The sequence below is a fragment of the Zootermopsis nevadensis genome, unplaced genomic scaffold, assembly GCF_977971745.1.
Source record: "Zootermopsis nevadensis isolate Lab colony 2312 unplaced genomic scaffold, Znev_1.0 Znev_ptg000006l, whole genome shotgun sequence".
NCBI lineage: Eukaryota > Metazoa > Arthropoda > Insecta > Blattodea > Termopsidae > Zootermopsis > Zootermopsis nevadensis.
The window spans coordinates 306,580-321,363 of record NW_028259138.1 but is presented as its reverse complement, the minus strand read 5'-3'; the positions used below and the strand labels follow the sequence as shown (position 1 = coordinate 321,363).

General features: G+C 38.4%; 1 long non-coding RNA gene across 4 annotated transcripts in view; it reads left to right on the top strand.

Annotated features, from left to right (window-relative positions):
* The first annotated feature begins 1,982 nt into the window (after window positions 1-1,982).
* The window catches only part of LOC110838917 (uncharacterized), a 230,739-nt gene continuing 217,937 nt past the window's right edge, over window positions 1,983-14,784 (top strand). Inside the window, exons 1-3 of one of the 4 annotated variants that reach the window (XR_002546282.2) lie at window positions 1,992-2,623; window positions 7,481-7,703; window positions 10,379-11,643. This is a non-coding gene — a long non-coding RNA (uncharacterized LOC110838917). Of the gene's footprint in view, window positions 2,624-7,480; window positions 7,704-10,378; window positions 11,644-14,784 lie in introns of those variants that run through there. The other 3 variants (XR_002546283.2, XR_015533774.1, XR_015533775.1) reach the window with 3 other exon arrangements.

Genomic DNA, 14,784 nt, shown 5'->3' with positions numbered 1-14,784 from the left:
GCCTGCAGCATTGACCCTATGTTTGTGTGTCAGGTTATGAAGTTTCTCTTAGAAAGACGAAACCAAAGAAGTCAGGTACGCTACAATTTAGTCTACCCCAAGATGAAATCATGAAAGCTGAGAACTCGCGTAAAATAGAAATCTTTCAAATCATTTAAGTTCTACATGTTCCAAATGTTTCTGTAGAGTAAATACAAACTGATGTGCCTAATGAAAATATATACTACATAACAACGTATGCTCTGGTAAATCAGCCAAACAATGCAGTAAGAAGCAAAACATGCCTGAACTTAGGATCTCCCTATGGCCTTTTCCTAAAGGTGGACAGACTGCCTCCAAGCAGTACTACAAAGTGGTCAAATTGCCACTGTTTCATTATTACGTGGCTTCAAATTTGCACGACTTTACATTACTGATATTCTTACTTGTCTTTTTAAAAATCTTCTCCAATGAGCACTTCGAACCTGTTGTCCGAGTTCTATTGTAATTATGCATTTTATGTTCTGTTATCGAAACAATGAATAGAAGTACGCAAAAAAGCATGTATTTTATACCATTGATTAAGTTATGGAACTGCAGTAGTAACTAAAGAAGACAGAAGAAACATCAGATGATGCATAATGTAAGGACCTTCTGAGTGCGTGGATGCGTGTGTGTACGGTCGAGGGGAGAGGGGTAGCAGAACGTAAAACAATACATTTCAGACGGTCTGTCTTTGTCCACTGTTAAAACAAATTTATGCGTTTTAATTAGGGTAGATATTTAATTCCGTGCATAAGACAATCATAAACGAGTAGTCTCTGTATCCATGATGAGCCTGTCCGAGGAATATCATAGTTTCTTTTGTTTTCACCAGGCCTTTTAACTGTACCAGCCAACAACACCACGTGTAAGTGCTTTGTAGAGCATCGTCAGACAAGTGGCTGAATCTGATTGATATAATAAGTCAGATGTAACAATTATAATGGCATAAACTATTCAAGTAGTTTTATCGTTCTGCATACCCGTCACTCATTCCCAATGCAAACCCTAGCTTCGAGTGCGACTGGACCTGGGAGTTAATTCTTCTGCTTTTATATGTGTAGCTTGTGAGCGAAACTTCTAAGTCGAAGAAGGATATTGTGTGGAGAAAGGCCGAAAGGTAAAGCCCGGTAAAACTTTTCTCATTGAACTGCTGATTCAGGTTAAGTTAGGTTAGTCGTGATCCCTTCCTCCTAGAGAATTCCCAAATTTGCCGACGGTGGATTATTGTGTCGGGGCGGAGGGTACTGCATTGAGATGTCACTGTTCGAAAATACTCATCAACAGATCCTGTTTCGTTGGTTTAATACATGGTGACTACTCTCACCCCCTCCCCCCCAAGCGCCTACATGGCATATAGAGGGACAGATTTACTTTTTAACTTTCCTTTTGTTTTTGGCTTCTCAAAAATAAATCCACCTGCCCCACTCAGTGACAAAATTGCACAAAGATGTTTTAGTAACTTAGTACTTGGCGGTGATCGCTATAATTATATTGTAATGGTGTTGCGGTACGATTAAAGCGAATAAATAGGAAACGCTTCCAGGAGACAGAGTATTGATAAAAATAAATAGACCCAAGAACACATTAACTATCCTAAATTAAGTTTTCTCAGTCCCTCTAGGCTGTGAGAACATTTAATGCCAAAACCGTATTTCTGCAGTTCTACTTCATCTGACTCATTTGATGCTATGTAACTCGTGAAAATGATACAGTGTCGCTGTATAACCTACCCTCTTACCATCAACTAGTAGAGTTTTGTAATGAAATGTTACTGGGAAGTTTTTTCTCTAATTAACAGTGCTAAGTTCTTGAAAACGAGTGTGCATGTGTTCTCCAGTTCTCCAAGTGCATTTCTACTTATTCTGTGTTCCTTGTTCGCCTTCATGTTTATTTATTGATGATCTCAAAGTTATCCAGATCCAAATTTGCATGTACATGTTTGTATAGAACTTTATGTCTTCAATCGTTTATCATTTGAAGCTTTTGAATATTTTTTGCACAGATACTGCAGCTAATATGACGTCACCCTTTTCAAACTTGCATCGTCATGACTGAACGCACTCTTACGTCGTTTGTTTTGGAAGAAAGACGAACAGTTGAATGCTGTTCCGGCTTCCTTCAAGACAGTGAAATACTTGCAGAACAACTTCTAAGGTAATTTGTTTGTGGACTTCACCACAACACGGTAACCAGTTTACAGTGCCATATGCTTTTCTGTTAGTGCTGATAGCCGTAAATAACCCACGTAAATTCAGTGAAAGGGTCTTGCTTAAATTGGAATAGATTTGTTATTCTTACATTCGAAATTAGGAACTGTAGTGAGTGATTCGTTTAACAAGAGTCTAAATACTATAAAGGAAAACAAACTATAATAGACGTTAGTGAGGCCTAGGCGTTCCTAAGTGCAGAGAAAACGATATACATTACTTTTTATTAGGTTGCAGGTCGAAGTTGTGTTTCGAAAGTGCATTCTCGTAGTGACAGTGGATTTAGTCTCTTGATTTGTGAGTGATATGATTCAGACAGAAGAGAATGGATGTTTTCTTCAAGTCCTTCAAACAGAGGATTGTGTTTAATAAATCTGTTGGCAAATTCTTGGGTGAGTACAAAATTATTTTCCTTCCTGTGCTTTATGTCCTGTTTAACGTGAGGTATATTCTTTTTTCAAACATTGTTTGTAAATATCAGTAATTTACCCTCTAGTGAATAATTTGTTAGCTATGATAATACTCGCAGATTTTTAAGAAATAAACATCAAGTATTGAGTTATTCCAGAAATTTCTGTTTTATATATATATATATATATATATATATATATATATATATATAATTATCGTAAATTTTCTTAGAATAAAAATTTGAGATTGTGAAACGGGATTTCTGTTGGAGGCCAACTGTCATGATCGCACGGTATATTGATTATAATTTGAGGTATGATATTATAACAAGTGTAGGTAAACAATGGCCTACGGGTCGCATCAGACCCTTCAAAAATCCAGCCCTGCCCCTGACTGCCTTATATTAATTCGTTCTTTTTACATTTCTAGGGTGCATTGTAGTTGAAAGAAAATAGAAATGTTTGCGTAAATATACGTTTTAGTTTCGGTGTACACATTTTTAACATTTGTTAGTGGATACGAGAAAGTTTAGTGGTGTTTGTTTCATGACTAGTATACAAAAAACTAGCAGAACGTCTTCACGCAAGAAATCCACAAACTGCAAGACACATACACTTTCTTTGTCCCGAAATGTTGTTACCAGGCACGTGTCTGGAGACATCAATGCCAGTGAGATGTGCAAAGTTTCAATTAATGTACTGTATCGCATAACGTTAGTGACAAGCTATTGCTTGATTGATATCGATAGCATCTGCTAAATTGGTGCTTATAGAGAAATTGTAGGAAAAGTTGTAATTTTAAATTTGAGCTGTTAGTCACTTTACCTCATGGACGAAGTTTAAAAGTATGAGAGGCGTGTGGCTAAGATTTTCCACAATGGAATTAAAGCTTCAGAGTTAATTTTGTACAAAGGAAACCTATTGTGTAAATGGAATTGAAGAATCCAATAATTTCTCACCTTTTCTACTTCCTTCTATGGAGTGTGGGACGTTTTTATCTCTTGTAAGAAATAATTCCATACTTTTGCCTTGTAGCTTCGCTACGGACATGGTTGACAAGCAAAGCAGAAACTAATAAAACTTTCGGCGAGAGGGAACAAGAAAACAGAAAGGAAGAGTAAATAGTCTAAAAGAAAGCACTGAACAGAATGGTCGGCAGATGTAAAGACAATCTTGAAGTACAAGACTACGGAACTGTTTTTCCAAGCTCAACCGAACGCACAATAAAACCAGTCTTCTGTTATCAGAGAAATTCCCCGGAACCATAAATACAGGGGTTAGAGAAACGAAGATGGAGTCCATATATCTCTCCACTAAAAATAATTTTCGGTTGTATTCACTGATGCGAACCCGCCGTCCTACTGTTTGTTAAAAAAATAAATCACAGCGGCTGCTAGACATGTACCTGCAGGTTCTGCGAGAAGGATGAACTCAAATTTCTATTCATATTTGCTTTTCTTTTTTGCCTTCGTGCATTATGTAACTTAAAGCTTCTGCCGACCTCAAAAATTCTCTTTTTTAGCACCTCCATTTATCCTTCGCCATCTGCGTCCATATTTCCACGCTGTCTTCGGTCATATGCCTTCACAATGGTCTTTCTGTTTCGTCCTGTTTGTTATAAAATAAGTTTTATTACTGACATTAAATGTCTTCCATTTTGTCTAATCTTGTAGGAGTGGGTATTAATTTTTTTTATTTATGTTGCTCCTATCCTCTCATCTGTGTTATGTCTTGTGCAATTCTGACGTATTTCACCACTTGTTTAATTTATATGTTATTTTACTTTTAGCTCTGTTTTCCTACGCACTGTTTTACTGCGAAGTTACTCAACCTAATATTACATGTTATTACTCTTATTGAGGCTGTGTGTTCCCTACACGACGTATGTTCAAATGTCTCGTGTGAAAACCTGCTACGATAAGCAGCAGGCATGTACAGTTCACAAATTGGAAGAAACTGTTTTACTCAGCCGACCCCCTCTTCTATACATTCCAAAACATCCACGAGAAAAGCTGGCGCTGCAAAACGAGCTTTTGTGTTGTTCACCTCAAGCGAAAGCTGGTGCCGTGTAGAAATCGTTGTAGGAGACTGAGGACCACCTGTTCCATCACCACAATTGCCTCGCCAAATCTCAGTCTGTGGACAGTAGGATGTGCACACACGATTCTATTTCAGTATTTGTTATGGAATCTGCAAGAAAGTGTATCACAAGAAAATTGCAAGGACGTGAAGAAGCAGATGTTGAGTACGTCAGCGAATGCGCTGCGGTTAATGACAGTTTCCAGTATGTACGATTGTGTGAATTACGGATGGATTCATGTAAATTTCTTTCTAATAACCGCTGATAATTATCGAGGAATGTCCCTGTTATCATCTACCTTCATTTTATCCAACATTCTTCTGGCGAGGTTGACTCCGTATGCCAATGAAATTATTGGAGATACTCAATGTGGGTTCCGTCGTAATAGATCTACAACTGGCCAAATTTTCTACATTCGCCAGAGACCAGAGAAAAAGTACAATGGGACAGCCCATAACTATTTACAGACTTCAAGAAAGCCTATGGCTCCGTTAACAGAGAAGCTGTGAAGGATTTGAGGTTCTCACGGCGATGAGTCTGAAAGTGGCGGTCTTCTGGGTTGTTGCGCCCTGATGTTTGAGGCAGGAAGGATCTATGAAACGTCGGTAAACTTGTACCAGAATACAGCCATCAACAGAGAAGCTCATTAAAATATTTTACTTGAATCTGATGCACCTAAAATGCTAGACAGGCTAATTAAAACGTGTTTAAGTGAAACCTGTAGCAAAATTCGAGTAGACAAACATTTGTCCGATACATTTCTTATTCAGAATGGCCTGAAACAGGGAGATGGTCTATCGCCGCTGCTTTTCAATTTTGCCCTAGAACATGCCATCAGGAATGTTCAATAAAATCAGGGCGGTTAGGAATTGAATGGGACGTATCAGCTTTTGGTCTCCGCTGATGGTATTCATCTGTAGGGCGATAATATAAATACTATAAAAGCGAACATAGAAACACTCTAGAGGGCTGGTAGTGATGTTGGCCTAGAAATAAACGCACAAAAGACGGTGTATATGATCATGTCTCGGCATCAGAAATCTGGACAGAACCAGAATGAAAGGATAGCTAATGAATCGTTCGAAAATGTGACAAATTTCAAGCACTTGGGGACAGCAATGACAAGTGAGAAAGACATTCATGACGAAACGAAAAGCAGATTAAATTCAGAAAAAAACTTTCTATCATTCAGTCCAAAATCTTTTGTCCACACGTCTCTTATAAAAAAAAATAAAGAGTAAAATATACAGAAGTCTAACTTTGCCAGTTGTGCTGTATGGGTGCGAAACTTGGTCTCTCACTTTGAGGCAGGAACATAGATTGAGGGTCTCTGAGAACAGAGTGTTGAGGAGGATATTTGGACTTAAAAGGAAAGAGGATGGATCATGGAGAAAATTACATAATGATAGGCTTCACGGCCTGTACTCCTCACCTGATGTTAGAGTGATTAAATCGAGGAGCATGAGGTGGGCAGGACACATAGCACGCATGGGGTAGGGGTGTTTACAAGGAATTGTTTGGGAGGTCTGAAGGGAGGATACCGCTTGGAAGACCTGGGCGTTGGTGGGAGGACAGTGTTAAGATGGGCCTTAGGGAGATAGGAATCGATGGAGCTAACTGGATGCAGCTGGCTCAGGATAGAGTTTAGGGGCGGGCTTTTGTGAACACGGTGACGAACCTTTGGGTTTCGTAAGAAATGTGGGTATACTTTGATAAATTGAGTATACAATCGACTTTTCAAAGAATTTCATGCACCATAGAGTGAGTGAGTGGGTGTATGTAAATTTCTTTCTACTGACCATTAATAAATTACGGACAATTGCTGCAAATCCTGGACCTTCTCTTTGTTTCATGTTTTACACATTCGACCGTCTGACATATTTCAGTTCAGAATTAACCTCAGAAATTATAAATCCTTCTTGAAGTTGTGACTCCTTTTTAGACATTTGATTGGTGATATCTTGCATTCAAGTTTTCCGGCCAACATTTCGTATGCATTTCTTATCATTCAATAAGTACTTTGTGCCCCGCCCAATTTATCTCCTTTATTTTGATCATCCGCATAATATTAGTTGCAGAATACATATTACAGTATTGGAAGTACTCATTCGTTTCCAACCTCCTGCCACTTCCTCAGTGATGGATTCTCAACTACTTGTTTTGAAACACTCAGTATATTATCTCTTAATACGAGGACAAATTCTACGCCCACGCAAAACGATAGGTAAAATTATAGTTTTATGTGTATTAATCTATGGATTTTAAATAGACGCGGAAGACAGGAGATCTTAAATCGAAAAGCAGCATATCAGACCTTGCCAGTAATCTCGTCCTAAATTTTGAAAGCAGTAAATAATATACTTAGTGATTCGAAGATTTTCGAGGCTTCCTACAGTTCCATTACAACATCAGTGTACTTGACTGTAGTCTTCTATAAAGAAGTGATCATTGTGACTGTGCGTCTGTTCACAAGGAGAAGTCCAATTGTATTAATGAATTCTGCTATGTGGCAAACTACCAGAAATTATGAACAGACACACATTAAATAAAGTGTATTATTATCAAGTAGTAACACACGTTACCATTTAAGTCATTCGCGTGGTTCTGTATTACATAGGAACATCCACATAATGATGATATATATCACTGTAGTGGGAGTACAGTGTACTAATGAGATTCTGATTGCTGCCAGCATTAGCGTAGACGCACTAATGAATTTGCCCTTTCATCTGGTTTACAGACAGCTTCTTTCTTTCCAGGTCATACCTCAGTGTCCAGTTAGGTCAACGAATAAATTAAATGTCGGCTGTGATCATCTGTATAGTGACCGTGCGAACAGCCCTCATCTCCACCGTTGTGATAACCTCATATTTCAGATGACTTTCTAATGGAAACCGAATAATGGTGACATCACCAGTAGATGTCGCATGCGGGAAATACCACTATTAGTACGTTTAGGTTAAAACGTTTTGGAGTGTACAGGTGATTCTCGTCATCCGAGGTTTTATTTCAAAATGATTATAAGCATCTATATATCATCTGACCGCGTTAGAAACTGCCGTGCAGGGCCACTGAGTTGCGCGCGCAGTTTCGTTGACTCGCCCCACAATTTTGCCTCGGGGTGGTACAAACGTGTAGCAATTATAAATAATCCACATATACGTAAGAGTGAAGCACGAATCCTTATGAGATTTTACTTCCATTTCTTTTACTCTGTATGAATATGTTTTCATTTACAAAACGAGAGTTGCAGTACGATTGTGTTTTGTAAGAATGTACTTTAAGCAATTTTTAGTATATTACTAGCGTGAAGAATTTATTTAAATGATTAAACTTCATCCAATATAATGTATTTATTGAATAAAATTTTTCTTGGATATTATCCATCGTCTAGTAAATATAAAACTTAAAAAACGACGTTTCGGAAATGGGACTCTATCTCCGTCTTCAGGTTCCTACACAGTTGGGCCCACTAGATAGAGCTAATCCCTATCTCCGGACAAAGTAAAAAGTGAAAGTCCCGGAATAAAAAGGCCTTTTTATTCCGGGACTTTTACTTTTGGATAACATCTAAGAAAATTTTTATTCAATTGACTCTTCACCATCGTCAAGAAGTTTTAGATTTGATATAATGTACTTATATTCATAATTAGCGGGATAGTGTATGGTGGAAGGAACAGCCATCTACCGCTGTTGCGTGGCTTGTGCACTTGGTGATTTGGAGCGCAGTACTGTCCTATCCAAAGAAAAGATAACTGGTGTCGGTGTTTTAACGGTGATCTCTTGAAGTATAATTTGTGTTTTCCAACATAATGGATAATTTGTGCTTTTGCCAAACGAATGCCGCGCGCGTTTAGCAAATATTACAACGTTGCGGCCACAAGCGCAATGCTTCACTGTTACGTCCGGAAGCACTATAGCAAATACACGGTCATGTAAATGAGGTTCTGATTGAAGGCGGCGAGTTAAGATGGATGTCTTCTGGGTTGCAGCGCCGTGTAGTCTGTTAAGAGGTTTAAAAACGTTTCAAAGATATTTTATGTCTCCACCATCAGGGCGATGACAGCCTACGCGTCGCTACAACGCACAAGACAGCCATGTTAGTATTGTTCTCCGTTTTACTTGTTTTCGATCTGCGATTTGCAGGAATGAAACTCCCGCGTATAATGAGAGCCTCCTGTGTTTTCCTTTGCCGATTACAGTTCTATTAGCATGTAATAGCTGTAGCTGTACATCAGTTTACTCAACTCGTGAAAACTGTGCTTTTCACGGCGGAGGCCCTGGTTCGTTTCCACGTCGGTTCATGTGACGTTGTGTCGTACAAAGTAGCACAAGAACACGTTTCTCTCTTCGTTTTACGGTTTTTCTCTGTATTATTCCGCCAGTGTTCCATATTCACTCATATTTTCTGGGGCTGACTGGCGGCTTTAATTCAGCTGACAGTCTCACCTAATGCAACGATAGAAAAGTCCACTATTTTCTTTGGCGTTGTGTTGACAGCTTTTCTTATGGCTGATTTAGGCTTATCGCAGTGGCTGGTCTTATTTTTCGTGCTTTTATATGCTAATATGTTTACATTTTACTCTAGCGCTGAATGTCTTAACGTGTTTTATTAATGCCCCGACTCCGTGTCAGTCTTTAAGCGTTCTTGTACGTAACTTTTGAATTCACTTGTATAGAGACAGACTCATTCAACGTGCAGTTCGTGTTGGCCGTGTTGGATTTCATACAGAAATTGTTACTTTAGTTGTAAAAGATATTCAGCACAACTGGAAGTCAAATGAGATGCACAGATTCATTTGTTAGCACCGTTGGTGTATGAAAATATTAACATCACGATAAAGTTCACCATGAAATTAAATTACTGTTGGTGTCTGTAGCCATGGTCGTTATTTTGGCTAATGAAATACAGTGTTTCTCGTTAAATATTCGGTTATTACATTTAACAAATTTTATAATACCCCTGGATTTTTATTAACATTTTTATGGTTTTGTGTCATTATTTTGAGTTGTTTATTTATTATGTTACAAACAATAACAAATAAAATATAATACATAGTCCTGAAATAATATTGCCTGTCCGTATACGTAGGGACGTTTTAAATTCAGTCTGATATCTAGAAAAGTTTGCTAAATCTGTCTTGGGATGGTCCTACATCCATTAAGAGTGAATCTCTTTACTATATCGGTGTGTCTAGTAGCTGTTTCGATCTGCGTGGTATTTTTCCCTACGCTATATGACCTCTGTAGTTTATAAAATAGCGTCTCCATTACAAAGATCAATCGGTTAATTCTGTTTAAGGAAACAGTAACTGTGTATCTTGAGATATCATACGATATGTTAAAATGCAAATAGGGTGACTGTTGAAGTAGGTGGTACGTAGTTACGACTGTGCTTTTGAAGTGTTAAATTTTGTCAGTAATCGATATAACCTCGGTAAATAAGAACAAACCCCTCATATGCCGTGCCTCTGCTTGACGCAGGCTGCAAATGAACGGGCAAGCCTCTTGTTCTGTCAGAACATTCTGCGTATTCAGGGAATAGCTGACCCAAAGAGAAACGCTAGGATGAGAAACTCATTGCGGGATTACGCTGGAGTGGAAAACCGCACTTGCAAACTACTACTGCAAGCTCGCTTTGTGGATTTTTCTTACAGCTGCTGCAGGCTCCTTGCGTATTCCTGCCGTCTACTTAGGGCGAAGTTGTTGCACAGAACAGCGCCGGGCATCAAGCGGACAAAAGCCTTACGAATTGCGATGACTGAATTCCAAGAAGATTTGTGGAGCTTCAACTCTTTTAAGCTGTTTGCTGCAGTTCATGCGCAAATGGAAGGTAGCCGTGATGTGTTTCAGGACGTGTCTGTCAATATATACTGCATGAAACGTTAGGTTAGGTTAGGTCTGAAGGAAAGGGAGATTAACAAGAATAAAATTTTCATTAAATTGTTATTTATAGAGTGAGGACATTAATGATCTTTGTTGTGTTTTGTCAAGAGCGTGTTTTAAAACATACAAAACATAATGTATATCGACTGATAACATTTTAATTGCGGTTGTGAAGTGTAATTGATATAGAGTCTTGCAGAGACGCTGAGTGTGATACTAATAATTATTTATTGGTTTCAAAATGCAAGGAAATACTCTCAGTCAAAATAACGCAACGTTCATATAAAACCCAGATGTAGGAGTATTAGATCGTAGATGTAATTTGAGTTTTATAAAATGTGCAGTAGCTAGATAATGAAACTGGCACTTTGAATGAAATTATCTAAAATTTTGCCTAGATGAGCGAAGGGTACTCAACCAGTTTAATGATGGTTAGTAGAAATGCCATGAATTCGTATAACAAAGAAGAGGAAAGTTAGATTTCAGAAATTGTAAGTACTAAAGAAGTAGGTAAGGAGATAATAAACGTTGTTAAAATCGGAAATACAAAGACGAGATGGGAACTAATATAAGAAATTATATCAAAGGCATTCAAGAAGTACCGACTTGAATCTAAAAATATGACGTGGTTAGGACTGCATTAGCAGAGGAAGGAAAGAGTGTTCGATGGAGCATGACGTATTCCATATTTTGTAGGTTAGAAATATTTAACTAAATTTAAATGGGTTGATTTCGTTGTGCCGTAAAGACGTAAGAATACTTGGTGGTGAAGGTATACACATATTTGACTTCTGCATTAGTTGTAGATCAGTAATCTGCTTCTTGTTCTGATCGCTTCATCCCCGAAAAAACACTCGCCGATCCTTGTTTGAAGGGAGGCTGGAAGATCTCCCCCACAGAACCGGTCTCGACATCCCGAAGAATTTAAAAATATCTGTCCTGCCGGGAATCAAACCCTGACCGTCCTGTCGCAAACAGTTTACAGACTGAGCTACCATAATTAATTTTTATGAATATATTGGGTTAGTTATTTGTGCAGAAGAATAACTCAGAAACTTTGTATTAGCAATGTGTTTTTGAATATGATCTTGCAATACTAAACAAATCTATTGCTCATTTTTATGTTTCGGTGTGTTGATTGCACGTATTAGTATTCAGATACCAAAGCATGAAAGTTTCGCAGAGGAGACTGCAGTCAGCCACCTAATTTAGAATGTTCGATTATAGCAGTACAATCTCCAGAGAGTTATGGGGAAAAATATAGTAGAATTAGCAAAGGCGTAGTTTTAACGGCGACGTGCTTGGCTTTTGTCAGTGATCACTGCTGTCAAACTGTAGGAAGTCACGTCGCTTCGCTTGAGGTCCGTAGTAGAAATTGGTAACGTCTTACGAACTCCCTAGAGGACGCGTACAGCTTCCGGTGGTGTCAGCTAGGCACACAAACTCCGAGTGAGTTTCTGGTTGCCTATAGAACGCCTTGGTCTTGTAGGCAGTTAACTTCAGTAGCGCCTCCTGTACAAAGTCAGAATTTCCCGAGAATGAATTAGAAGCAGTTCACGGCGTCGAGTATGCAGGTCGAGTATTCAGGTATACCAGACTGCACGGCGTAGCAACTCAGAAGATAGCCACCTGAGTATTTGAAGCAGCTGATAATTTTCTTGTTTACTTGAAAGTTTGAATTGTAGAAGTAGTGATAATACTAGGAACGCCAATGATTCAGTTAAGTTCTTTTGCTGACAGCGAAGAGTTTATAAGAAGCAAACACTACAATACTAATAAATATACACTAAATATACGTAGATCAAAGCAAAATTAAACCAAAATAAACAATCTGGACACTTTCCTATAGAAGTGTCTGCAAAGGAGGCAACGTATTTTTGTTGTTGTTGTGAATGGGCCTTTGTCCAAGAGTCTACAAAACAATAATAACAGTGTTATAAAAACAATAAGAAGCGTAAATTCTTACTTAGGTTATTGTAGTTTCGCTTCCTATACGTAACATCTTTTATTCAAGTCGCGTAGTGGTTGTGGCGAGACCCGTTCGCTCCAGCAGGTTGTAGACACTTGTATACTGTTAATGTGCACATCCCGTGCGCTGTGCATCAGACAAGGGTCGTAGGTACGTTTTGGCAATGATACATATGAACGATCCTTGCACTATAGTATGCAGCAGAAATAAGGCATGCGAGTGAAATGTAGGTACAGAATAATAGGATATGTTTATGTGTGATTTGAGGTTTTCGCAACTGTAAGTATGAAGATTTCTGTCTTCTGGGTTTTTGCGCTGTGTAGTCTGGTAGATGTTTACCAACGTTTCAGAGGGTCATACTGCCTCCGTCATCAGGGCGATGAATTCAACCCAGAAGACAGAAATCTTCAGGATATGTTTATGATTGTGTGTGCGTGTTATCCATAATTGGCCTTCTTCTAAGAAATGACGCTAGATGACAGGACGTTCTATTTTACAACTTCAGCGTCTAGAACTTTTACTAAAGGCGATAAAGATGGAGAAAGGGTAATTAAAAGGAAACTAGGGGATGAGGGATGATAATGCCACAGAAATTTATCGCTTATATTCTACGACTTTTTCCCACTAGTATAAAATAAAATCGAGGAATTGAACATAACGCACTTAAATAATGTACTTTAAAGAATGAATTGTGTTGATAAAGTTTCATGTCTTCTGTGAAGCAAGGCTACACATTCGCTTTTTTCACAGTACGAACTTATGACTGATCAAGACTTTGCGTGATTTCAGATGAAACTATTTGAGTGCCATATTTGTTGACTTGTGAACTGAGCTGGTAATAGTCGTTTTGATGCGTTGTTGTAATTTCCTCTGCGTTGCAGCACGAATTATATTTGAACTAACACGTTAATTCAGAGACGAGTGTATTCCTTTTACGACTAATCAATCGTGATTCCTTGTACTGATACCGAAGACACGGGTCATCTATTGATAGAAGTTTGTAGGTATGTGTTGATGTCGAGGTAAGCCAGTATGTTTAATTGCATTTTTAGATTTATGGATAACGAAAGATATATCGTCTTTAGGTTTACTAGAAAAACGAGTTTGGGGAAGCGAAAACTGTTAACACAGATCGCACTACCCGAAATCATGAAAGCATGACTCAAAACTAATAATTAACTGGAGTAGAACACATCAACATGGCACTGTTTCAGGCAAAATGGATGCATCTGTCGGAAGAAATGGAGAATCAAAAATGTTGATACACCCCACGCAAGTGTTCACAGTTTAGTTTTAAAAAAATCTGTTTAGATTTACTGAGCTCCTTATCTGATGGACTACACATCGTTAAATACAGAATAATATTTAATTATACCTATTATATGTGGCAGTACAGACAACAGCACCTGAATGCGTCTTATTCCTATGTGGTTGAGGTTCAGAATACGTAAAATGCCCGTAACTTACATTGACATAACCTGTGCTAAAGATGAACTACGACACTTTCTGAAGTTTGTTTATTTTGGATGTTAGGTCAGGGAAGTTAGGTCAAGTCAGATTGGAGTAGGTTAGGTGAGGAGCGAACCGACTGGTACAGCGATAATGTAAATAGTAAGTCTGTTTGGGGCGGATAAATCGCTGGATTCGAATCTCGGGCGCTCTTACCGTCCATCCTGATCGAGATTCTTCTTGGTTTCATTAAGTCTGTCCAGACCAACACTGGAATCTTCGAACAGATAACTAGGCTTCCTTCTAAATCTTTACATCCTTGTCATTTATTATCATCTTCCGTTCCATTCAGTGCTACATAACCCATTAATCTGAAGCAGCATCGTCATATAACCATGCACACAATCACACAGTCTTGTGCTTTCCCAACAGCTGCGGTTACATCTCGGGTTTCAGAGTGCGTCACAAAGTTGTTATACAGTTAGAAATTTCGGAAAAAAAACTATGAGTCGAGCTGGTAGCGATTGCAACAGATGGAAGCTTCCAGTGTTGCTTTCTGCTTGATGAAGTTATTGTAGGCTAACCCGCACGAAAGCCATTTCTTAATAGAACACAAACAAGTAGTCATGCGAACCTGTTTTCAGCTTTATTTACCTGTAGTGTGTTGTAGAATATCTTTGTCGGCTCATTGGTAGCTTCCTGAGTACAGAAATTTTATGACCTATTTAGTTTCAGAATTCTGAGAACATTAATATTCTT